This window comes from Haliotis rubra, unplaced genomic scaffold (assembly GCF_003918875.1).
Source record: "Haliotis rubra isolate DU_JTF1 unplaced genomic scaffold, ASM391887v1 Scf320, whole genome shotgun sequence".
In the NCBI taxonomy this organism is placed as follows: Eukaryota; Metazoa; Mollusca; class Gastropoda; order Lepetellida; family Haliotidae; genus Haliotis; species Haliotis rubra.
In genome coordinates, this window is record NW_025766992.1 from 228,629 (window position 1) to 256,512 (window position 27,884).

The 27,884-nt window shown below is 39.3% G+C and overlaps 1 long non-coding RNA gene across 1 annotated transcript in view; it reads left to right on the forward strand.

The window, feature by feature from the left end:
• The first annotated feature begins 3,636 nt into the window (after positions 1–3,636).
• Positions 3,637–27,884, forward strand: part of LOC124283779 — a 44,193-nt gene continuing 19,945 nt past the window's right edge. The window contains exons 1-2 of the long non-coding RNA XR_006900401.1: positions 3,637–3,648; positions 20,904–20,914. This is a non-coding gene — a long non-coding RNA (uncharacterized LOC124283779). The remainder of the gene's footprint in view (positions 3,649–20,903; positions 20,915–27,884) is intronic.

Genomic DNA, 27,884 nt, shown 5'->3' on the forward strand with positions numbered 1-27,884 from the left:
AATGCAATTTTACAAACGAACGTATTGTACCTCATCTTACCTGAAATACCTTCTGAAGGTATCACTAATCACGTTCATTTGCTTTGTTGAGAAACACTGTAGTAATCGTGCTATATGGTCAACATGAGACGCAAGGTTAAAAATGAATTGTCAAGTGTTAATGTGACAACTGCTGATAACGAAGGAACAATCTTATAACCATTGTTTCATCTTTAACGGAATCAGTTATCTTCAGATCTTTGCTACAGGTGTGTTACAGGTGTGTGTGACCCCTGACGTTCTTGCTCAGAATGAATTTTCAGCAAACCATGAGTGTTATACGAGGTGACCAACGGGAGATGATGGGCAGACTCGATGACTTGGTTGATATCCCAAATGGGTAGATAGATGTTCTTGATATTAATCATTTCTTTTCCAGACTTGTTTATTTAGCTGGAATTTTGATGAGTGCCACGTTAAACAACAAACAACCTGATGAACACTATGTGTGTGTGTGACGTCATTGAAACACGATGCAAAGATAATTTCATTTCTTGACATCAGAAAAAGAGGGTATGTTTTTTATGTCTAATATAGGAATTATGACGTGATCTTTTGCTGTGAACATACGATTTAATTCACCCAAGGAAATGTGTAATACTTCTCGAGGAGGGAAGTATACGTTTAATTATAAAGCATTCACGTCCTGAAAAGCAATAAATAAATGTCAATATTTCATTTAAGGACAAATCCTTAACAGTTATATGCAACGTGGAAAGGACATGGGTGACAGAAACGCCTGACTAAATCATATGTGTGATATGGTTAATCTGTTTGTGTTATGCCACAGACGTTCTTCGCACAGCTAATCACGAATTTACTTCTACCGTGTTAGAAAGTTGTACATTTACACATCTACTTCTATAAACGAGACCCGACAAAACATTTCTTGAAGACCAAACTGACTACAGGAGAGTAATACTGTCAGGGTCGTAATTTAACACAGCAACACTTATCAGATTAACGTTTACATAGTTTTTCCTGACGATACTTCATCCGTGCTTCTCGCTACGAGTCTCGACGTTCCAAAGGGCTTCCCTGCGTCATAAGACACATTTCCTAATGCAATCTTCTAATTATCCCGATACAGCTACTTGTATTAAGAACAAGTGCCATTGAACAAATCATTCCACCAGCGGCAAGAAAACGTTTCTGTTCCAAATATTTATTTCCATGCAAAACCGCAGCCAATCTCCTTCCGAAACCATATCCATGACAGATATGTCATAACTTGAGATATATCCCGACTTTCTATGCAAGCTGATGGAGTTCTGAGAGGGGCCTAAATGGGGCTAAAAGGGTGATATTCATGACAGATTCTGACAACTTCTCGGGGATCTTCAAATCATCCACAGAAAATGTTCCTTAAACAATATCAATCTGCAAATGGTTACAGATTTCCGTTTTTGTCATCTTATTCATATTTGTTGTCGACAAAGCACCATGATTGGGGTGGAGACAGAGTCAGTGAAATGTACATACACTGGACCCTGCGACAATGAGCTTGTCGCGGCTGCCAAATCGAAGAAAAGTAGGCTGGTCACGCTGAGTACCAGTGTCCGATTCTCGCATGTAGTAAGTTTAGTAGTCGGTGTTAGTTGGTGTTATTACACTTTGCAATCAAAACATATTACAGTGGCATAAAGCGACGTGTCTTCACGCAATGTTTTGAGGGTCGTCTTGCCAAGAAAAAGACCTTGGTTCTGTTCCTGAAATGGACAGTAGGTATTTTTTTCTCGCTTCACGTATTGTCATTTTTCTCCAAAATTTGTAGAGATGGTGACAAACCTCAGCCACTCACGGCATTTCCAACAGGGATCAAATGGATGTGAATGTGACGTTATTGTCAGCAATTATCACTTCCTATTGGTTCACTTCACAAACGCTTACCATCATTAACCTCGCCTATTATCGGCTTCAATGACGAACCATGTGTTCGCTTGAATATACGAAACCCCTTAAAGATCCTGGTCTTGTTGGCAGGCACCTGCGACCGATGCCAGATGAAGGGAACTTGCCATCCTTTGACATCCAGTAAGTACAGACTGTTTGAGATCCAAGATTTCCTCGTCTTGTCTGAGATTGGTACATTGTAAAGACTTAGGGTCGTACAAATTGTGAGCTCTATTGATACAAGAGCTCTACTCTTCCTATGACATGACACATTTAATGACTTTCAGTTTTGGTGTAAAGCATGCGAGAATTCCCAGCACCAGGGGGAGTGACAACAATCTGGCTAGTGTTTATGTGTCCGAGGTTTGTGTTAAACGCACCACTTTGAAACAAACGTATTGATTCAGGTCGATGGTTTGGGTGAAGTCTCGACGTGGCTAATGTCATCTGGAAGTCAATTAGTTATATTAAGTTAGGCTCTGTTCTTCCTCTGCGACTCTTTACTTCATTGTGCTGGCAGTCTATTCAGCTGAAGACAGAAACGAAATTACTCTCGGTTCTAGTTCGCGGTAAATGTCAGCAAAGTGTTTATTTGAAATACTGAAATCCCAACAAACACAACACAGCTCTCATGCTGGGGACCACGTCTGTCAAGAGTCTCCGATGTATGGAAGGATGTATACTTTATCATTAGTCAAACTTTAAGGTTAATTCTAAGTTGGCACACGAGTCCAGCTTCATGTTCAGGCCGTGTCTGAACTTCTCGCGGGCTACAGACATCGTCATGACAGAGACTTCACTGTCTGAAGCTGTCCAGTAACTGAGGAATGTAGTTCTGAGTCCGAGATCCGGTCTAGTGATGGTTCAATGGTTATTTGTGGCACCATACTCGCTCATACGTTTCAACCAAACGAGGGCTACAGACATCGTCATGACACAGAATTCACACTCTTAGGCTTCAGCCGCTGCGTTTTGCTGTCCAGTAACTGACGAATGTATTCCTGAGTCAGAGATCCGAGATTCAATGTTTATCTGTGGCACCATACTTGCTCATACGTTTCACCAAAAGTGGTAAAAAGCAATTTCCATACAATTGTTCCAGTGTGTAGAGTCGAACCCGGCACGAACCCAGATTAACAAATTCGGAAGTATAACAACATGACAGCTTGTCCCTTAAGTCTAAAACGCAAAGAAGGTTGCAGACAAACTTTGCTATCCTTGCTTAGCCTAAGAACCGATTAACAAGATATGATATTGCATGTGTTGACACGACTGGTGTTGCGTAATCATAACCTAATGGTGTAAGCCGTTGGTCATGCTATCGGCCATTAGTGTTTTTGTCTTAGGCTCCATTATTGTAGGAGTTGACTACCTGTAGCCCAATATGTCTTGACTATCTAACATAACACTGTTTTTGCTGACTCTCACATACCAATGTTTGTGCTGACTCTGATATAATAGCATTGTTTGTGTTGATTCTCTCAGATAACAACATTGTATTTGTGGACTCTTTTACGTAACGAGACTGTTATGACGGACCATGGATAAAAACGCAGCATTGGGTATTGGTACATACAATAACAAAATTATCTTCGATGACTCCTTAACACAACACAAACACTGTTTGGTATTAATATTTTAAGAGAAACGAGTGTTGACTCTAACACAAAATAACACGACTTTCTACGTTGAATCCCGAAAACATTGCATGATTTTGTATTTGAGTCACGCATAACAAGATTGTCCGTGATTAAATATGTGGTTCTCTCATACAATATGAAGACTGTTAACTAGAATACCAAATAAAATAAGGAGATAGGATAACATAACAGTTTGATTGTGTATTTGAGTATTATAGAGGCCATGATTGTTCATGTTGACATCCACACACAATACTAAATATGTGGTTTAGACCTTAACATGTTATAACAAGACTGACTGACTGACTGAGTTTGGTTTTACGCCGCTTTTAGCAATATTCCAGCAATATCACGGCGGGGGACACCAGAAATGGGCTTCACTCATTGTACCCATGTGGGGATTCGAACCAGGTGTTATAACAAGAAACCTGTTTGCCACATATAACAAGATTGTGCGTCTGGGTCTCAAACAAACAAACAAACATAATAACAGCATTGTTTATGTTGACCCCAGCATGTAATGACGAAGCTGCTCATGTTAACACCAATACATAACACGATTATGCATATACCACCCTCCTACAGCAAGACTGTCATATTGACTTCATACAGATAAATTCATGATTGAGCATTTTACTTAAACATGTAACACGTTTTGTAAAGTCAACTCCACGTATAATAACAGGAGTGTTTACGTCCATTTCCACACAAATTACATATTTGCCTCCCCCTCTCAACAAGACAAGGTTTTACACCCACACACAGTGTCTAATCCGTTTCTGTCCAAACAGCCAGCAGTAACAGTCATCTGAACCTGTGTCGGGGTTTCAGACTAAGTCCTCCTTCAATCATGGTTACCTTGCTTTAGTTTTTGTCTAGCATGCTGTTTGTGGTTGAACTTAATACAAATAAGTCCATCAGATGAGTATACGTTTTTTTGCAAAGCTAGGGCACATACTTCTCAATTTACTCAACTAACCTTTGGACATAGAATAGTTCATGAGGGAAGCAGTACTCGCCTCAGCCCTAAACAGCGATCTCCTCCTCATGTTAGGATGGAATTGGATGGATCAGCTTGTAACATGTTGAGTCGGATGCACGCTTCCCAGCCACAAAACCGTGAACACTGTTACGAATTACAACGTTGCACCTGATAGACTTCCTTGTAAGTATTAACATATACTGTTTGAAAGTCGTAACAAATCTTGTCTCCTTGCAAAACATATATTCTTTCCTTTTCCTTTCAAATAAAACTATAAGAAGAACCATTTTTTTTCTTGGGCAGTTAAGAATGTTTATCAGATAGACTTGATAATTTGCGTTAAGAAAGTTTATGAATCCATCACAACTCGCAGTTTAGATCGTCACTTCAAACATCAGTGTTTGTGAGATGAGCCATGGAGATTCTGTGAGCGACGTTGAACCTGTTTATTCACTGCCGTGTTGTAGAATTGTGTGTTTGTCGAGTAGAGTGGTACTCCTCGTAGGAGTTGCTCTCCAAGCTACTGAGTTATAAACTAATACAGCTAACTGTTTATGACTAACGTAATAGGCATAAACAAGGTTTGTTCAAGAATCTACCAAATTAATTAACTTTCTAAATTAACCAACATTATCGTCCACATATCCGTCATAAACATCTTAGACATAATCATATCCTCCAAACATACAGTTCTCCAGATTGCTTTGATCGCATACATCTAAACATGATATCAATGTCACAAATGTGGCAGCATGCCTTTGGTCGTATAAAGCCGACGTCAAACACCTAGACGGCTCATCCAGGACGATGTGAGATGGTCAATAAAGAGCGTTGTCCAGCCATCTAACGTCTAATGACCTATTAGAATCAGGGCGGTGTACATAGCGTCAGTTATCAGAGGATACAGACCCTCTGTAAATACTGGGGATTAATAACACAGCTGCTTTATTCCTGGTCCAGGGGCTGATGTTTGGTGACGAAGCATCCTCATCAGCTTTAACATATATAATCTACACGACTTGGTCGCTCAACACAGAGTGGCTGATTAGGGTTGTGAGGTCGGGGTAGCGAGGGCGAATGATTAACGTTGGTGTTTAAGACGGAAGTTGTGTCGTTTGAACATGTAATGGAATGTCAATAGTAGATGGAACTGAAAACTGTGAAACATTTGATACGATTTAAGTGATGAACCTGTATTATTTTGAGATCGATCATGGAAATTGATGCATAAAGCAATAGCGCCTTCACTGATAAAGTGGTCGATCATTGAACCACCAGGGTTATCAAAAGCATGTCAGACAGTATTTGGAAATTGAACGTTTCAGAATATACGCAACTGATGCTAAACCAATGATATTAGTGTGTAGATGGATCGGATCTGATTGGACATTGCAATGAGAGGCTCCTGATACAAATAGGGACGCAAATCTGCAAACCTGAGTAGGTCCACCAGGATACCTAATACACTCTCGGACAAAATAAGTATTCACTAGAACATTGGTCGTTAAAACACTGTAAACTGAAAATCGAAACCAGCACTGCGAAACCCTCATCAAATACATCGCTGTCGAATAACCATTTCTTGTTTTGATTCAACCTTATTATCAGCTATCATCAAACATTGGAGTAAACTTTCCTTTACGTACATCAACGTGAAGAAAGTTGTTTCGTTTGGACATGTAATAGAAAGTCAATAGTAGATGGAACTGAAAACTGTGAAACATTTGAAACGATTTAAGTGATGAATCTGTATTATTTCGGGATCGGTCGTAATGGAAATTGGTGCATAAAACAATAGCGCCTTCACTGATAAAGTGAAATGCCAGGGTTATTAAAAGCATGTCAGACAGTATTTGGAAATTGAACGTCTCAGAATATATACAACTGATGATAAACTAATGATATTAGTGTGTAGATGTATCGGATCCGATACGACATTGCAATGAGAGGCTCCTGATACAAATAGGGACGCAAATCTGCAAACCTGAGTAGGTCTACCAGGATACTTAAGTGCTTGAGTTGAGGAACAAAGATTGTTCTATTACAATCTGCATGTATAGTACGTTTGTAACTGTATTCGTGATAACAGTAATACACTCTCGAACAAAATAAGTATACACTACAACATTAGTCGGTAAAAGACTGTTAAGTGAAAATCGAAATCGCACAGAGAAACCTTCATCAAATACATCCCTGTCGAATAACCATTTCTTGTTTTGATTCAATCTTATTATCAGCCATCATCAAACATTGGAGTAAACTTTCTTCTTTGTACATCAACGTAAAGAAGACAGTGGTGGTTTTGATACACAGTCGAGCCCAATCACTCATGTAGCACGCAATCTCTCGATCAGATCGTTCTGATACTTGTATTTACACACTTGCGCAGTGAACGTTATTAGAGTCAATTAAATGCATGGTTTTATCCTTTTTATGATCATAAAGAAACTGATAAGAAGAGTCGTATAGGAAACATAATGTGACATATCTTTGATCAGTTAATGGACAAGTATCTCCAATACACCTGATCAAAGTGTTTTCAAAACGAAACAACATATGCCTTCTGGAAATTAGATATATTTTTCAACTGTACAATATAAATCCGTGTAAAAACACCGCTGTTCCAGTACTGGTCTGTTTGAAGTCAGATGGTAACGGCTAATTGATAATGTAAAGATGGCAGGGTCTTCTCATACATAGATATAGATGAGTAGTTATTCTTCTGTGAAAATGGAAATAATAAAACAATATTTCATTTTCACTTTGAAAGGCACATAAAGAATGTATGGAAGTAAAGAGGGGGGTGTTGAATTGTTACCGTGGAACCCGTGAGTGAGTGAATCCGTGAGTGCGTGCTTGCGTCTGTCCGTACGTTCGTGCGTGCTTGTGTGCGCGCGTACGTGCGTGCGTGCGTGCTTGAGTGAGTGAGTGAGCGAGCGAGAGAGCGAGCGCGTGTTCCATCGGCGACACCAAGCGAGTGAGTGAGTGAGTTTAATTTTACGCCGCACTCAGAGATATTACAGCTCTATGGAGGCAGTCTGTAAATAATCGAGTCTGGACAACACAATCCAGTGTTCAACGGCATGAGCATCGATCTACGCAATTGGGAACCGATGACATCTATCAAGCAACTCAGCAAGCATGACCACCCGATCTCGTTAGTCGCCTCTTACGACAAGCATGGGTTACTGAAGATCAATATTCTAACCCGGACCTTCATGGGTACGACACAAAGCAATTTTACAAACAACAATTTTGCAGAATTCAAGCCATTAGTTAGATAATTTAGGATTATCCCGTTTTGAACAGTGTTCCCGTTATATCACGTCGGGATGGTTGGACTTAAGTCCATTGGGATACAGGTCTCAGACGTTCACAGTCAGACAGGGTCACCATGAGGGTGAATTCAGGGAGATTCGAACTCCAGACAGAATGGTGCAGACATCGCTATTCCTACGCATGGTTACATGACATATTGCTGTTAACATTCAGTAGAGTTTCCCAACATTCGATTTTGTCAATAGCTGTCAGGAATGTATTATTATCTGGTATAATACAAAACATAATCTAGATCCATTTGGAGCCACGTGTAGTCTGCAAACCTCCACAACAGCATAGACTTATCTAACACAGTTGGGATTATACTGAAGTGTTCTGAAGACTCCATCAGATGGTAAGATCACGCCTCTACCATCCAACACAGTTGGGATTATACTGAAGTGTTCTGAAGACTCCATAAGAGGGCAATGTCACGCCTCTACCATCCAGCACAGTTGGGATTATACTGAAGTGTTCTGAAGACTCCATAAGAGGGCAAGATCACGCCTCTACCATCCAACACAGTTGGGATTATACTGAAGTGTTCTGAAGACTCCATAAGAGGGCAAGATCACGCCTTTACCATCCAACACAGTTCGGATTATACTGAAGTGTTCTGAAGACTCCATAAGAGGGCAAGATCATGCCTCTACCATCCAACATTGCATCAAAACCAAAAGTTTTGTCGAAATCATTATTTTCAACCTATTTGGGGAGTAACATGTGTTATATTTGGGATTACACTTTCTTAATAAAGTTCAAATTTTGGGAGCTTGACCACTGTTTCTGTTGGGTATTATTATTATTATTTTATTCATTCAAATTCAGTACATACAAATATACAAAGTACATGATGTAACAGAACTTGTACACAATAAAACAGCAATATACATGTATATGGGTTGGCATTACACATATTGGAATCTTCATAAGTATTAAACTGGGAATTGTAATATGTTTTGATTTTTCTTGGCAATAAACTTTTCTGTCTTGAAAATATTACTCAATATTTTTACAAATGTATCCAGTGATAACTTATCTTTTTTGGATGGATGCATTTTTTACTGGCAAGAAGTATGTGGTTCATTAGGTCGTTATTCTTTCCGCCAATTATGACTGTATATTTTGTCAGGGTAAAATGTTCTGATGATTTATCTTCAATATATTCTTTCAGTTTCAACCAGAACGTTTTCACACATTCACATTCCCAATAAACATGTATCAAATTTTCTGACACTAAATTACAAAATGAGCACAGTTCATCATCATACTAATTTCATGCTCATTAATTATTTTTTTGTGTAGACAATATTTTGGATAAATTTAAACTGGAAGTCAATCAATTTAGTATCTTTTGTACATCTTCTATATTTTTCGAAAATATGTTGCCATGGAATTGCAATATCAAAGATATTTTGCCATATTTCACATGTCGAAGGTAGGTTTTCAGCACTTAAGTATATCATAGAAATATCTGGATCTATTTGGTGCTGAAAGTAAACCTATCAGTGATGTATAAGATAATGATTATGAACAATCAATAAATTATTTCTTATAGTATCTTTCCATTCTTTGGGTATATTTGGAAGAACATGATAATACCTTTGAGATGCCAATGTCTTATAATAAAATTACTATTTTGAAATTGATGATTGAACCAAAGGGGTTCGGATAAGATATGATCAATATCTGTAAAATCAGTTTTATGTGTTTTTATAAAATATTCCCCATACAGCCAATACATCTTTCCAATAGGAATTCATAATATTGACACAACTTTCAATATTGGCTCCAAGCAGAATTATATCTCTGAATGGAAATATACTAGGGCTAGTACAGCTTTTGTTTTGAAGATATATATGTAAAGCTGACAGTTTTCAAGAGTATATGAATACCTCTACATTAACAATTCTGAGTCCCCCTTCTTCATGTTTTCTTATAAGTGTCGTTCGGTTTATCTTATCCCGCTTATCATTCCAGATGAATTTATAAAATATATTGTTTAATTTGTCAATGAATTCCTTTGGAGGATTTGGGAGAGAAGTGAATATGTGCACCAATGATGAAAGTGCTAAAGTTCTAATAACAGTTATTTTTCCCTATTAATGTCACCTTCCTCTTCCTGTTGGATATTATTATCACTGACTTTGTTGTTATTACTAATGTCATTGTAATTGTACGACCACAAGTGAAAGAGTGAGTTTAGCAATATTCCAGCAATATCACAGCAAGGGACACAAGAAATCGGCTTCACACATTGTACCCATGAGATACCCGGGTATCTGGTGTGCCGAACGAACGCTTGAACCACTGGGCTAACCCGTCGCCCCTGTACGGCCACGGAATGCTGAACCTCCACTCTTATGTGTATTGTCATTGTAATATATAAGTGATACCATGCATTGTTTTGTTGAAGAAGCGCTCGTGTTGATCTATACTACATTTTACTATCTAGACCGTCTATAGAAGAAATTATGCTGTCACAACATCTGTACTTCATGCTCCCAACGGAGACCTCACTATCTACACATGACCTTGTTCCCAAGCATCACGTCATGGATTGGAGGGAATTGTGGGTAATCATTGTCCCAAATATGGCCTTCTCCAGAGTGGTAATTTTGGCGTGAGGAGGAAAAGAAATGCGTATTGATTACGTCGAGACAGGTCTATTTTCATTTGGAACCATTCTGCAGATCGAGTACATTTAGCTACGATATGTTATTATCTCAACATCTGTGGGACTGGTACAGTTGAACTTCACGTTGTAGCAACATAATCACGTGGTATAACAGTAAAAGTACTTACTGTTAAACTTAATTCATCTCGTTTCTGCAACCGGAAAATATAACATCAACGTCGACTTTAAGGCTATGCACTTGTTTATAGTCCAGAGAGTAGGTCAGTTTTAATGTAATGATGTGCTATTCTGCATGTCTGTTATTCGGAACCCTGTTACGAGCCGTCCTTCCGGGCCATTCTTTGTGAACAAGTTATACTTCAACTGCACATATAACATTAAGTTCGTACCAATAATTCGTTAATGACTTTCCAGGCGATTTCACTGAAAATGGTCTTGACTGACGGAAATCGTATGTACTTGAGTGATGCTCTCTTCAACAACATTGGCATCCGAGGAAACATATTACAGGACATTCACTGAACAGACTGTGTATGTACGTGTTACATGGAGACGTAATGCCAACTAGCTTGTCACAATCCACAGGGAACTGTTGGCCATGCCAGATTCCACTGGTGATGGGTTGGAATCCCACGTTTACCTCGACCATAATTCATGGTTTGTCAGGACCTGACCCACAGTCATGCGTTTCTCCAAAGAGGTAAGGAACGGGAACCTACTTCACTACAAATAGACACGTCCTGATAAAATTCAGAATCTGTTCAAAGCGTTGAAAATTTGCCTTATTCAGAGCATGTTTGCTTTGTTACGCTTGTTACATAGAATTCTTGGAATCCCTTTGCTCGTTTCGATTCACTGGTAGAATGTGCAAGCGATAAGTTTGGAAAATATTTGACCTTTGTCTGTAGCTTCATGAATATGTTTAACATACTCAGCAAAATCTCCAGTTGTTACGAAAGCATGATTGCTGACTTTAATAATTAATGCAAAAACATACAGAATAATTCTCGCGCCGTTGCTGTATATGAAATTGTTTGCGTAACATTTTTTTTCACATGTATATAATTATCAATTTTGACATTATACCCGTAGGTCTTTCTGACAGTTCGTTCGGTGAACGGAAGTAATTTCTTGAAAAAGCACAGGTTTCGTTTATTTTTACACTCTGTGGGCGACTGTTTGTTTGGTCAGCATTTGAGCAACACAACACGCAAAAGAAATAACCTTCTGGTCTGATTTATATCATTCATTGAACTTTGATTCGTCTCCTCCACCGGAAACAAGAGATTTACTCTAAGACGACAACCCTTTGATGCTATGTTGTTGTCAAAGTAAACAATATACCACGATATACAAGACTGTTTTTGACCAGAAGCATGATAAGTGAGGTTGCGAATGAGGGATTATTTGTAATATTACCGCAACAAGTTTACACATAAGTGGAAGCTGGTTTAAGAACTTTCTTGAAGTGAATAAAGCGTGAATGACCACTGTTGGCATTCTTCCAGAAACAACATGACGTTGCACAGTAGACGTGCTCAGTAGCAACAAACATGTCTTTGATTTCAGTAAAATGCATATTTACTGCAGTCGGTGAGACAGCAGTGCGGACAAAACCTATTCCACATGAAACACAAGCCAAAGCGACCACCATTTCATCAGGAAACAAATAAATTGCGTAATGTGAAATATGCACTGTGGGCAGAAGTGTAAACCACAATCAAAGGATTATTTAAAACTCGGACTGGCGATCTGACAAGAAACAGGCAACACATCTCCGTGGTGATATCAAATTTTCGGGATTTGCTGATGATGTTATTGGTGGTATCACCCCACGTTGCCGATTGTTGTAACACGTCAGTGCTGTAAACAGACTCAAGGGAGCCGTTACAGTATAACCAAGTATGATGGCAGTACATAACATGAGTCAATGATTGTAATAACATCGTAACAAGTTTGATCAAACCACATAAACATCATCGACTAGAAGCTTGTCCTTCGTGAGGATGCACGGAGTATTTCAAAGAAATCAAATTGAAGTATCTCATATTATCGAGTACATGCCATGAAAATTGGTGATTATCCAGGCGATGCGTTACTTTGGTGGGGACATTATAGTACGTTGTCATAAAGCGAGCCTGTTTACGTCGGTTCCAGTGCTTGTCAATATTAACACGGGTCACAATCAAACTCCAAACAGTGTACCTGCATGACCAACATTTTATCTATCTCACCTCTAACATCGTAAATATTCTGGTCTTGGATTCTGTTCTTGGTTATTTTGTGTAAACATGCAGAGAGTGAACTGGCATGAATCCATTTCGGGAAACGAATTGGAAATATTCCTGAATTTAGAAATAATATCTCGCTTTTTTTATCACCGGTACCAGGACATGGTAATAAAACAAGTAGATTTTATCGATGTACCCGGTATGTGTGTCCGGGGTTCTGGGTGACATCCGGGTAGGTTCCGTGGAGTAATGATGAACACAAAGACACAGTCGCGCCACGCCCAGTGCGTGCGCTGCATGTACTTTCCCACCAAGTCCACATTCCTCGTTAAATCTGGAGTGTTTTCTGTACAGACGTTTGATACTCGAATCACGTAAAGGTCCATCGGGACAAACGGACTTGTGGTTACTAGGGGTCTTTTTCAGCTTGTTGCATTACCTGAGGTTCATATGTCTGCTTTTCACTTATTCCTTTTTTCTCACACATCGAGTAGGGAAGCCTAATGCTGCCCCTTTTGTAACCAAAAATAGATTTTTTCAGCGCATTTTCTCGTTGCTTCGATTATCTTGTCGGTGCCTGGGAGTATCTCCTCGTTAATTCAGTTATTTTCTCCTTATTGCAATCATTTTCTTGTTGCATTGAGTATGTTCTCGTTACTTCGTTTAATTTCCGAACCTTTTCAGAGCACACGGAACCACCTATCTCGGGAAACACTTGGATCATGAGGTATGTCGATATCCTCCGATTCCCAAAATCGCCTATCTGGGAAGGAATTGGCAACATTTCAAATTGAAACGTGAAAAAGAACATTGTCAACGTGTATTTAAGTTAGGTCCCTCTGGAGATCTTGGTCTCGTTTCTTATGTGTTATGCTTCACACACTTAGTCGCCCCTACAGAGCTTCAGATAAATTATACACAGTTCATGATAAAGACGAGTAACAAGCACGCACTCACGTCATTACGTAAGGATTCGGTTTCCTAAATAAACTATGATATAATTCTACAAAGTAGTTGATAGCGACATTGTGACAGTTGTTTGTAATGTCTGTCCCGGGAGGTAAGGTAGGTATGGATGTCAGGAGCTGAATCTCAGAGGCTGGCGTGATTGATGATGCCATGTTTGATGGCAGTATTTTACAGTGGTGTTTACTTGGCATGCAAAATGTAGGCCATTTGAGCAGACCGAAGTTCCACTGCACAAAGTGGCTTCTGCGTTATAGTAAGTGCGTTTAAGCAGGGATAATCTACGTCTTAGAGTCTCCTTGGTTTAAGTAAATGGGCTTGACGCACATCCTTAATATCAGTCATTTTGTGGTTTTCCTGTAAACACGACTTAATTATGAAACAGTCGGGACAGAGGATCGCTATTATAATTATACACTTGCATACAATTTCTGTCATATTTACTTAGTCAGCAACGTTTAAAACGAACACGCTTATGACGAACTGACGGATAAAACGAACTGGGTGTCTTTTTCTCATGATCACATGCTGTATATTTAGTCGACATGCGTATAAGGAACTACGGTTATATCGAACTATAATTAGTGGTCCCTTTGAGTTCGTTATAACCGTACTTTACTGTGTGCAATTACAGACACAAGTGAGTTCGGCATAGCAGGAGTGACGTCTTACCTGTGTGCATGCTTATGCTGTGTATATTAATATGTATACAATAAACAATTTCCTTGCCAACTGTGTTGAATCGAACGAAAGTGAAACATAACCCAAATGGGAAAAACACAGCAACAAAAGCCTTTTCTAAACGTAATTCTTTTGTAAACCAATAAACTGATCAAGACAGCGTTAACATTTTCTGTTGTATTTCAAGTGAGGCAGTGTTTCATGGTAAAACTGTTTTATGGTTGTTTTTTGTTTGTTTGTTGTTTGTCTCTCTACAAAAAAGTCACACAGAGTTGGAATTAACTTACGCTTGTTGTTCGATGCATGTATGATGTAAGCTGTGTCAAGTCAAAATAATTAAAACCAATATTCCAGCCATTTCACGAAAAGATTTAGCACATTTGAATCTCACAAAATGATAAGAATCGATAAGAGTTTAAGTCAGTTTAAAAAGAACCCCAGCTACCACAACGTAACCAATCTTGAATCATGTTCTTTGTCGTTTCTTCAAATCCAGACAGTAGTCTCTTGTCTTGTAATCATATATAATCCCAATACGTTGAGTATTCAACTTAAACAGTATATACATACGTGAGAAGGAATTCCTCTGGAGTCTTGGAATAAGCCGATCAGAGGGCAAAACTTACGGCAGTAATCGAAATATAAGGCATAAAGTGCGAACAACGGTAAATTCAGAAGACGCGACACAACAGCCATGTCTAATGCTGCAACACACAGATGTGAGAGGTTTACAAGTGTTTTATTCTGTGTGAGTAAGTACATTAGAGTTTAAAACACTAAATATTACTGAACAATAATGAAGGATTGCTTTGTAAATAAATAAGTTTTAATATCAAACAAACTTCGAACTGTATGTTGAAAAATCGCAATATCGCATTCTTCACTATACCTTATTGTCATTATGTAAACTTATAGAGAATTTTTTTGATCAAACACTTTCAAAAAGAGAAACGGTCGATTATGTTGATTCTGGAATAAACTGCTTCTGATGACTTCCCTATTACGTTAAGACTGTTTTGTAATTAGAGTGTTGCTACGTTCGTACGTGTGACAATACTGTCTCCAACAGGAATAAGTGTATGTGTGTAATGGTAAGGGGCATTTTCGACATGCAGTTTGTGGCTGAACAACCTCCTTGACCTCAAACGTCTCCAGCTCAATCAGCCCATGTCTGAATCTTGACCTATGGTCAATCACACTGACGGTGACGCCACTTACTGACGTTGTTAGCACAGCACGGTATCATTTCCTGTCTTAAGCCTGTTGGAAAAGAGACATTAGTGTGGTAATCAAACACGTAATCCGCTATTGTACAACGACCCCACAGCAGAAATGAGTCGTGTGGAGACGAAATCAAGACAATTGTGTTTGCTGAGATTGTGTCGGCGGCTCGTCAGAAGGTCAAGGTCATGATGAGATGACGATCAGAGCGCCGGTTAACTGGTGGCCACGCTGTGGATTGGGGTCGCTTTAGAGACTATGTTATGTAGCAGTGTGTCATCTGTATAAGTCGGGGCAAAGTACGAAGTGATGCTAGTCCCTGACATTTTACAGAACAGTGCGGGCGTATCTTTTCTTTTTTTTCATCGATTTTAAAATTTTGATAGAATAATTAAAAAATGCGATACCTCGTTGACAATCAAAGTGTTGTACAGTATGTGTTCACGAGTATTATAACAGCGAGGGAGTGAATATGCTTATACACCGCTTTCAGCAATATTCCAGCAATATCACTGTAGGGGACACCAGAAATGGGCTTCACACATTGTACCCATGCGGAGAAACGAACCCGACACACTGACGAGCGAACGCTTGAACCACAAAGCTACCCAACCACCCCGAGTGTTACAACAATGGGGGTCAATGGTGATCATTTAAAAAAAAATAACAACATTGCTTAGCTGTTGGTCATGTTGAGTGAAACAAATCGATAGCTGCGGGGCAATGTGTTACAATGTGGCGTGAAAATAAGGCAAGAATTGAAACTCACGACTACGGGTATGTTGTAGACAAAACTAGGAATATAATCACGGCGAAACTGGGATTCGAGATAGCAAATATTTGTTGGGCCCAACACAATTAACATCTTAGACGTCTGGGCAAATTCTTCTCCCTGAAATAGATTGGAGAAACACAAGCTGAACGTTATTCGTACAAATGTCAGAGAAAAGATATCAAGACCTTTCCATCAAAGTAATTGACTCTATATTTTACAAAATCTTATTTACTGGCCGTCCGTATCGTCGACAGATATATTTAGTCTCATCCTACGACGAGTCTGGCTTGGTGGAACATAGTCCGAGTCGATAAACAACCGAAGCGACCCACATAGTCGTACTCCAGAAAGCGGATGAGGCCACCTTGATGTTGTTTTATGCCACAGTGTCCAAGAGGTGAACTTTAGGACATTTGCTTCCCAATATAACACGCCCTGACGCTTAAAACCACACTTATCATCGCTCTCGAACACCTTCCGCCCACTCTTCCAGACCTCCTCAACTAGATGAAAGACTTAGTGATGTTCTATGATAACCTATTGTCCCGGCCCATGTAAAAACGTGCTTCAGTCTCTCGAGGTGAAGATGTCTGGTGCTCAGTGAGTGATATGTTTTGTCTGAACAACACTTTACCGTCTTGACGTTAACTAAGGCAATGACAGACAGACATCTCATTTCTACTCCGCTGGGTGTCTGATGCAGCCGCGACACGGTATAGCTCCTTCAGCCCACTCTACATGACATGAGTGACCGTCACAGTCATAATGATAGTATTGATGATGATAATGATGATTATGATATCAATGATAACATACCAACAATGATCTTGTACTCATTTCAACATCAAGAGAAACAGCAACTGGGTTGCAGTTCATCTCTGTATTGTCCGGCAGTAACATATCAGGAACAAAATCAAAATTGACATTAAGATGATGAAACCTACATCCTTGGCTTTTTTATTAATTTTCTGTCTGTATTTTTCTCTATTTTACAGATTAAAACACATGAATGCAACACATGAAGGTTTGTGTGTCAAAGTCAGACTGGTAAGGCTAATCATTCCAGAGAGCAAATGGATCTTCTTCCAGGAAGCACTTCCAAGTGGAACCCGCCACTTTTCAACCTTCTCGGTGAATGTGAAGACTCCACAGCATTTCAGCCTTCTGCTTTACTTTCAGAAAGGGATTTAGTTGGCAGCAAGGCCGGATGCTTTCCCCATGTCAGTGGGCAGATTTGGGGGGTACCAAACCTTAGGCACCATAGTCAACGGGGAGTCGGGCTACCTGGTACTTGGCAAACTTGACATTTCGTAAGTGAGGTCAGCATATTTGCCATGTTCTTCTTGAATCTTGTCAAAACATTAATGTGAGTATTCCCATCCCCACGGAAACAGAAATGGACGACTGGTATGTTGTACTTTGTAACGAATACAACAAACTTGATATGTATAACGACATTTATGAAGAATACAATCATAACTTATCTGTACCTATCTAATGTGTGCTATATCCCCCTGTTAGATCCACAATATTGGAGTTAATGAACTGTGTGTGATGGATGAAGATGAAAACGGCAAGCTATCAGTATGATGCTGTAATTGATCCCGACTGCACAAGGGTTTCATCTCAGAATATATTTGCAAGAAAGGAAATATTATTCATATTGCATATCGCTCATGGTACCAAAAGCTGCTCTGTATGTCAACATCTGGTGTCCGCCTGAAGATGATGATAGCACTATATACATTACACTGCATGAATTCCTGCCGTTACTCCTCATCGAACGGTGGCGACTTACCGTTAAGTCAACGGGGAGCTCGTTAGAATATATTTCTCTGTTATCATGACCGCTTGATCACAGAATTAACCACGATTTTTTCCTTTATTTACTTTCTATCCTCTTATGAAACAAATTTTGTTTGCACACCATACGTCCAATATTTGCTCACATCACGCAGTACTTAGCCTCCTATTGGCAGGGAAGACTGGATCTGTTGATCATAACCTATCGTCCTATTTCCCCAGTAAAGGTCGTGGCTCACTGATGTCGCCTCAATAGAATCCAGATTACTTTTTAAGATATGCAATCGAAGACAGACATGAATAAATATCTGAGCATCACAAGCCTGTCTCGTCAAAAAAGTAATTAGAAACGAGAAAGTTATACAAGTCATATTTTAAAAAAAACATATAACATTGACAATTCTGTGCGAGGGACTGGTTCGGAAATCGTATCTTCGTGGCAACTGCTTAGACGATCTCATTTGGAAAATTACGTGACAACTTAGCATGTCAATTATTCGTCAGTTGAGAGTTTCTCGTAGTTAGACGGATTTCATATGAACGATAATTGTTTCTGCAATTTCTGAACATTTGACATTGATACATCAGAGAAGTTCATACAACAGTCCCCCGATGTTGAACCAGTGTCGAATGGTTGGCACTTGAAAAACTTCAAAGGACGTGGAGACACGAACCTGTTTTAAAGAACCTTTTTTTCCAATGAAATGTTTATGTGTTACTAAACATGCACTTACTTTGTTAAATTGTACAAACGTAGCAACATAGGTCGCCTACGGGTCTGCCACGCAGCTCAATGAAATATTTACACTGTAACCTGGCATAATAGCTGTTACATGGGCATCCAATATGCCAGGAGTGTGGCTGAGCATACACTGATTTTACATTGACAATTGTCTGTTGCTGGTCGATTCTGGAAGATTGTTAATGATATCGAATCAGGCTTCAATCACGGGAGTTTGTGTGAGAAATCGGTGTCTCCAGCAGATAGCAGTAACATTGAGGCTTTTGACGTTTGATTATGTGGGAGCGTTATTAACACCACATACTTACATTCACATTTCTTACCATTCCGCTTCCTTGACGCATGCTGACATGTCACGATTGATACTCTTGATGTTGGCGTGGGTTTTCTTATAAAGTGTAACCAAACCGAACAAAAGATACCTTTTGATAAACGTCATTTGACTGATAGCGTCGATGCCTTCATGATGAATGATGCTGTAGTTTTCAAACACTCGTAAAACTACTTCCTAAATCAACAGATCAACAGTCTTATCTATGGACAAAATATACGCCAATAGTGTGCAATTCTACAAGAGAACATATCTGCGCCTCATCTCACTTGAAATACCTTTTGAGGGTATCACTTGTCAACCATAATTTGCTTTATTGTGAAACACTGTAGTAGTCGTGCTGTATGATCAACATCGGACGCAAGGTTAAAATATTACTTGTCAAGTGTTAATGTGACAACTGCTGACAACGAAGGACCAATGTTATACAGTACAACCAGAAATTATTGAGAATTTAAAGACTGTATTTCTTATATTTTTTTCACTCATTACTCACGTATTAAATGTGAATATTAGCAGAACATAACTCCAGATTCAAAGACATGTGAACAGTTAGTATTTTGTCAAGTCACCATGGGCAGCAATGCAGGCTTCAATGCGGCGGGGCATACTACTGATCAAAGAAGTTAGAAAGTCGCGGTCCATGCTGTCCCAATATCGGACCACCTCAGATTTTTCCCAATATCGGACCTTCACAAGTCCCCAAACATTTTCTATTGGATTTAGGTCAGCTATATGGCAAATCTTTGTCATATTTTGGGTCCAAAACCAGGCCTGTATTGATACTTTCGTTGTCCTGCTGGAAAATCAAAAAGTCCCCCAAACATTTTCTATTGTTCATATTCCCTTCAAATACACAGAGGGGGTCAGGGCTATCGAAGTATTTTGGGCGGCAAATCTAATAATGTCATATTTTGGGTCCAGAAAACCAGGCCTGTGAATGCTTTGAACGAATGTTTTTTGGGTCGTTGTCCTGCATTGGAAAATCCAGAAAATGTCCATCCAGAACACGTTTGTTTTAGAAACAAGCAGATGGAAGTAACTTGCGCCTCCCCTGGTCTTTGCTAATTGTGTATATTTTGTGTATGTGGACAAAGGGATTGTTCATGCCTAAGTGTGTATATTGTGTATGCTGCTTTGTTCATGCCTGTCTGGAAGAGAACTCTAAATGTCAATATTTCTCTGAAGGACAAATCATGCGTAGAAAGTAAATGCGTCACAGAATCGCCTAACTAACACATAATTACGATAATACGATTAATTTGTTTGTGTTATGCTATAGACGCTCACAGTGCTAATCCCGAATTTACTTCTACCGTGTTAGAAAGTTGTACATTTACTCAGCCACTTCTATTAACGAGACCCGACAAAACATTTCTTGAAGACCAAACTGACTACAGGAGAGTAATACTGTCAAGGTCGTAATTTAACACAGAAACACTTATCAGATTAACGTTTACATATTTTTTTCTGACGATATTTCATCTGTGCTTCTCGTTACGAGTTCCAACGTTCCCAAGGGCCAGGCACTTCTTTCCCCGCATCATAAGACACATTTCCTAATGCAATCTTCTAATTATCCTGATACAGCGCCTTGTATTAGGAACAAGTGCTATTGAACAAATCATCCCACCAGCGGCAAGAAAACGTTTTTGTTCCAAATATTGATTTCCATGCAAAACCGCAACCAATCTCCTTCTGAAACCATATCCATGACAGATGTGTCATACTTTAAGATAGATCCCGACTTTCTATGCAAGCTGATGTAGTTCTGAGAGGGGCCTAAATGGGGCTAAAAGGGTGATATTCATGACAGGGATCAGGGATCTTTAACTCATCCACAAAAAATGTTTCTTAAACAATATCAATATGCAAATGGTTTCAGATTTCAACGGTATTTTTTCATCTGTTTCATCTTTGTTCCGGACAAGGCACTATGATTGGGGTCGCGACGGGGACAATGAAATGTAACTCTGGAAGCTGTCACGCTGAAGTTGTTGGGGCAGCAAAATGGAAGAAACGTTCGCTCGTCACGCCGAGAAGCAGTGTTCGATTCTGGTTTAGATACACTGTATCACGTGTTTCAACCTCCCTTTTATGAACCAGGAATACTGTTTTTACAGAAGCTTAAAACCACGCTCACAAACTGATACGTATAAATTACTTAAGGCATGTTGTAAGTGTAATAATGGGTGTTATTACACTTCGAAATCAAAACATATTACAGCGACTTAAAGGGATGTGTGGTCGCATAGTGTTTTGAGGGTCGTCTTGCCAAGAAAAAGACCTTGGTTCTGTTCCTGAAATGGACAGTAGGTATTTTTTCCTCGCTTCACCTATTGTTATTTTTCTCCAAAATTTGTAGAGATGGTGACAAACCTCAGCCACTCACAGCTTTCCCCACAGGGATCAAATGGATGTGAATGTGACGTTATTGTCAGCATTTATCACTTCCTATTGGTTCACTTCACTAACGCTTACCATTATTAATCCCGTCTATTATCGGCTTCAATGACGAACCATGTGTTCGCTTGATTATACGAAACCCCTTAAAGATCCTGGTCTTGTTGGCAGGCACCTGCGACCGATGCCAGATGAAGGGACTTGCCATCCTTTGACATCCAGTAAGTACAGACTGTTTGAGATCCAAGATTTCCTCGTCTTGTCTGAGATTGGTACATTGTAAAGACTTAGTGTCGTACAAATTGTGAGCTCTATTGATACAAGAGCTCTACTCTTCCTATGACAAGACACATTTAATGACTTTCAGTTTTGGTGTAAAGCATGCGAGAATTCCCAGCACCAGGGGAGTGATAACAATCTTGCTAGTGTTTATGTGCCCGAGGTTTGTGTTAAACGCACCACTGTGAAACAAACGTATTGATTCAGGTCGATGGTTTGGGTGAAGTCTCGACGTGGCTAATGTCATCTGGAAGTCAATTAGTTATATTTAGTTAGGCTCTGTTCTTCCTCTGCGACTCTTTACTTCATTGTGCTGACAGTCTATTCAGATGAAACGAAACAGAAACGAAATTACTCTCGGTTCTAGTTCGCGGTAAATGTCAGCAAAGTGTTTATTTGAAATACTGAAATCCCAACAAACACAACACAGCTCTCATGCTGGGGTCCACGTCTGTCAAGAGTCTCCAATGTATAAAAGGAACTATGGTTTAATGATTAGTCGAAACTTATGGCTAATTCTAAGCAGGCACACGAGTCCAGCTTCATGTTCAGTGTCTGCATTTCTCGAGGGCTACAGACATCGTCATGACACAGAATTCACACTCTTAGGCTTCAGCCGCTGCGTTTTGCTGTCCAGTAACTGACGAATGTATTCCTGAGTCCGAGATCCGAGATTCAATGTTTATCTTTGGCACCACACTTGCCCATACGTTTCACCAAAACTGGTAAAAGGGAATTTCCAGACAATTGTTCCAGTGTGTAGAGTCGAACCCGGCACGAACCCAGATTAACATATCCGGGAGTATAACAACATGACAGCCTGTCCCTTAAGCTTAAAACGCAATGAAGGTTGCAGACAAACTTTGCTAACTTTGCTTAGCCTAAGAACCGATTAACAAAATATGATATTGCATGTGTTGACACGACTGGTGTAGCATAACCATAACCTAATGACGTAGGCCGTTGCTTACGCTTCGCCATTGGTGTTCTTATCTTAGGCTCGATTATGTTGGAGTTGACTTCCTGTAGCCCAATAAGTGTTGAACACAAAACGAAACAACACCTCGTGCACCAGTCCGTTTCAATCCATTTATTATTCATGCTTTTTATTGCTTTTTATTGTCTTTTTTACAATTTGTCTCTCAGTTGGTCTCTCAAGGTTGGAGTTATCACATTTTTAAAAAGAGAATATGTTTCATATTTCTTATCTGAAGAATCTAGTTTTTTAATATAATTCCATAAGTTCATTAATAAGATAGAATAACTGTCAGTAATTTCCTCACCCTTATCCGTAATGACTTTGTTGATTGTTTTGCTCACATAATTTCTATTTTCTAAATGGCAGAATTTTTTTGTCGGTTTTTCTCCTCTTCATACATTAAGATTCTGTTTCTAAACTAATGTGTGAAGCCCATTTCTGGTGTCCCCCGCCGTGATGTTGCTGGAAAATTGCTAAAAGCGGCGTACAACCAAACTCAGTCAGTCAGGCAGTCTAAACTAATGCCTCTCATTTCTTCTTCCCTAATTTGCTGCAATTCCTTTTTAGTTTTGCAAGTTCTGAAAGTAAGGTTTGATCTATATTTTGAAAATATTTTCTAATTGTATCTTCACAATCTTTCATTCTAATTTCCAATTCCTTAGTCTTATCTCTTGTTTTCTTTTTAAGAAATATGAAAAGTAAATTGTTTTTCCTATAACTGTCATCAAAAATGTTTCCAAAAATAGACCTTAGTCATTAAACTTGAGTTTAAATTCAGAACCATTTATATTTTTCACCTTGCTATCAGTATCTGAGTAGAAATCTATTGTTTCTTTCAGGATTGATCTAACTAAATCTTCATATTCAGGACGTAAAAGTAAGGAAGTATTAAATTTCCAATTACCCCGCCCTCTTTCCGGATTTATAGTGTTGGAGAAAGTAAAGCTAATAGCAGAATGATCTGTTTTATATCCAGGTAAGATATCAGAATCAAGTTCAATATTAAATAAGTCTTGTGAGATTTAAAAGAAATCCAGTCTTGCTTGCTGTCTAGAGGGTTTTTTTCCACCAGGTATAATTTCTTAAATCCTTGTTAAGTTCTCTCAAAACATCTACAAGATCAAGCGTTCAAACCATTTGTCTTAGGCTCGAGTGTGTAGTAGACTTCCTATAGCTCAATAAGTGTTGACTTCCAAACCTTTCCCGTACCAACTCGTAGTAGTATCGTGTAAACGTAGCAACAACGTAGAAACCCACTGTCAACGTTGCTGTGATGTAGTAGTACCCTGCCAACGTAACAACAACATAGTAGCATCATGTAAATGTACCAACATCGTCGTGACACATTGCCAACGTTGCAAATACAGCAGCTCATTGTAAACCTTGCGACAGCACAGTAACGAACTTGCAACGTTGCATCCACTCAGCGTGAAACATGTAAATCGTAGCAACACTTTACTAACGTACCGTCAATGACAGCAGCATGGTAGCACCCTATAAGCATAACAAGAAATAAAAAAGCATGTAAGGGAAGCAACAGTGTAGACGTATCACATCAACGTAGCCACAACTACTTGCATATTACATACGGCAGTAGCACCCTTCTCAAAGTAGAGTGAGTGAGTAGGGTTTTACGCCGCCTTTAGCAATATTCCAGCAACATCACGGCGGGGGACACCAGAAATGGGCTTCACACATTGTACCCATGTGGGGAATCGAACCCGGACCTTCGACGAGCGATTAACCATTAGGCTTTCCCACCGGTCCTTTCAAAGTAGACATAACACATCAAAATTCCTTTATCAGAAGAAAGACGGGGCACCATCCCTAGATACGATGTGGTACCACTATCTGACTTCACCCTCTTACTGCACGCGATCATTGTTTACCCCTTACCGCGATGGAATGGCGTCTCTCTTTTAAATTATATATCTTCGACAAGACGAGACAACCACAATACCCAGTGGAATCGCTGAAAAAGGATATGTCTGGCATTCCACCCACCTTAAATCTAGATTTGTTATTCCTGGTAATGCCTTTTTGAGATCAGGTGTATTTGTTGATCGTGGGCGGTGCCGACGAGAAGAGACGCAAGATGATCAAATTGTGACCAGCCCTGAACATCAGTTCAGCGCTCTAAACAAGTAGCTAAGTAAGGCAATAGCACCAGCCTGCTACACCACAGTATCGCAATTTCTACTTGAACCACACCTTCTCTGTCGCGTGCAACGTTCTCCGCTCCAGTGTTAAGAAAGACTTACGCATGAGTATATTTATGTGAACAAATGTGGGGCAAATATCTTTGGGCATACATTATATCTGAAAATATATATGTATGTATTTTGGGTTTATTGGAAATAAACGATTTTTAAATACATAGGATAAAATAGGATTCTTGTCAAGATTCAGGAGTGCCGCGTAGTTCGTTTTTATGTCTACCGCCACAAAGTAAATTACTGTCATGTTCTGTCCTCTTCCTCCGTTGTCAGTTAATGAGGAATATTGAAGTCGAACTTTGAAAAAACTTCAGAAACATAACGCATCAAGTATCAAATAAAATCAGCTTCAAAGAGCGCTGTCTTGTCACATGTAACTCAACGGCAGCTTTCTTTTGAAAAGTTACATGTCCGATTTGATTTACACTCTAATGGAAGACACGTATCTACGATATTACAGGATTCATTAAGCGATAATTGACAAACATACCAGGAGACTTGCCATGGATAACAGATCAGTCCACAAAGAAATGCATCGGTTAATATGCATGACTGTCAAAAAGGCAGGACAATCCCGATGTTGTCTTTTCATCTTAAACGGGAATGAGTCCAAGAAAATCCTAGTAAAACTTGAACTGAACAAAAATAACATGAAAAGCGGCTTTCATTTTAGATGTGACATGTGTTTAATATTGAATAAACATATAGAAAATATTGTTTATCTTCATCCACATAGGAATGGAGCTCCACCACACTTTCAGATAAAACATGAATTTTGGGATTATAGGTGAGCTTCCAAAATGCCGTTTCCTTGGAGTATATCTCAATCTGAATGCAAACAAATGCACTTTCACGTCAAGTGCTTGTTCGCCTGTAGTCAACAGAACTTGATTTGCGACTGTCGCCTTTTGAACGAAGGGAAAGGTGCGAGCGGTGACAAATGTTCCTGACATCATACTTGACTCGTAGGCATGTCATTGTCAGAACCATATTCCAGTGTCTAGCTGTTAAACAGAGACAGGGAACCATATCAAATGCACGTGTTAATGTCAGTCACTGGTCTTGTCTGTTTCTTTCGAGAAGGTTTGTTTGTTTTGTCTGTTAACATCGCAAGCAACAATATTTCGGCTATGTGAAACAATCCAGTGATTGGCATCAAATTCATCGATTTTGCATTTGGGATACGCAAACCACCCAATCCTGTTAGTCGCCTCTCATCACACGAACTTAGGTTGTTGAATACCATTTTGTAACCCGATTCTTCACCGGTGTCACGCAAGTAACAAGTGTTCACAGTTGTTTGAGCGTAAGCGGTCCGGGGACTACACAAAGACTGTATATAAAATCAAAGTCAGCCTGTCAACGATCCATGAAACGACGTCGGGGGCGAATGTTGAAGATAACCACAGTACATGAGTATATTTAAATGCATATATACTAGATGAGATATCGTTTAAACAGCCCTTTACACTTTTTGATACTCATAGACTTTAAACCATGAGTTGATCGCAAGACGTGTTTAGAAGATCACTCAATCCCTCTCTGAGCTAACGAAGTCAGATTAAACAAAGCTCAAAAGACACTTTTTAACGTGTTTCTCATACATCTCGTCACAATAACGGTAAATAATGCATGTCCACTTTGAAATATGTGGAGCACTTTAATTACTGAATATTTATGCGTGAACTCAAAGTATCTCAGATACGGAATACCATATGAAAGTAGTGTGCATAGTGAGCAAGGCGGAGAAAGGAACTAGCACTTTTTGACATCATGCTTTTAACACAACACATTCCATTAAGAGTTTGTCTCTGAATCTTTAAATATTAATGCACAAAGAAATGTTGATAACCATTGCCCACCATCAGTAGCTTTTTAAACAAAACTCCGCACAATGTGTGATGGATACATTGTCTCTTGAACGAAATGAGACCGTGAACGAAATATGAGTTTGGGCTTTTCCAAAGCCATTGAATCGCTCGTAAAATCTCTTGCCCCTCCACGTCAGGTTCACATGCACAGGAACTTCACAATCCACCGGCCAACACGTTGTGAATGCTGGTCATCGATTTCCACAAAAACACTGCAGATAGAGTGAGTGAGTGAGTATGGTTTGACGCCGCTTTTAGCAATATTCCAGCAATATCACGGCGGGGGACACCAGAAATGGGCTTCACACATTGTACCCATGTGGGGAATCGAACCCAATCTTCGGCGTGACGAGCGAACGCTTTAACCTCTAGGCTACCCCACCGTCCCTGTAGATAGAACAATGATTCTGGCTTCAATAATTTCGCACCATAAGGCTATGAAAACAACATGTATCACAGTAACTTATCTTGACAGGTTTCTCTTAAAAAAGAGTTAACTTATTTTCGCAGATTAAAAGCGTTTGTGTTGTCATACATGTGATATTGAATAAACCAAACAGCCTCATTGAAATTATCGACTTTACGTTCTAGTGTGTCCGTATTGTTACCCCCAGTGGGCTCAATTACGCTGCTTCCTAAATCCGTCATTTTGCAGGAGGCACCAAGGATTTAGTTTTCTGATTCATCCAGCTATCACGCATTAGTGGTGAGCTTTTGATTTACGTCGAGTCTGAAGTACTTGTGCTTATTTCAGAATACATTTTACCAGCTCATTTTTGGTTTTGTTTCATAGTTTAACTGAACCCATTCGCAAACAAACACATCATCCGTTTGTTCTCGATATTAACATCAAAATTGTTCTTCAACATAGCCTAT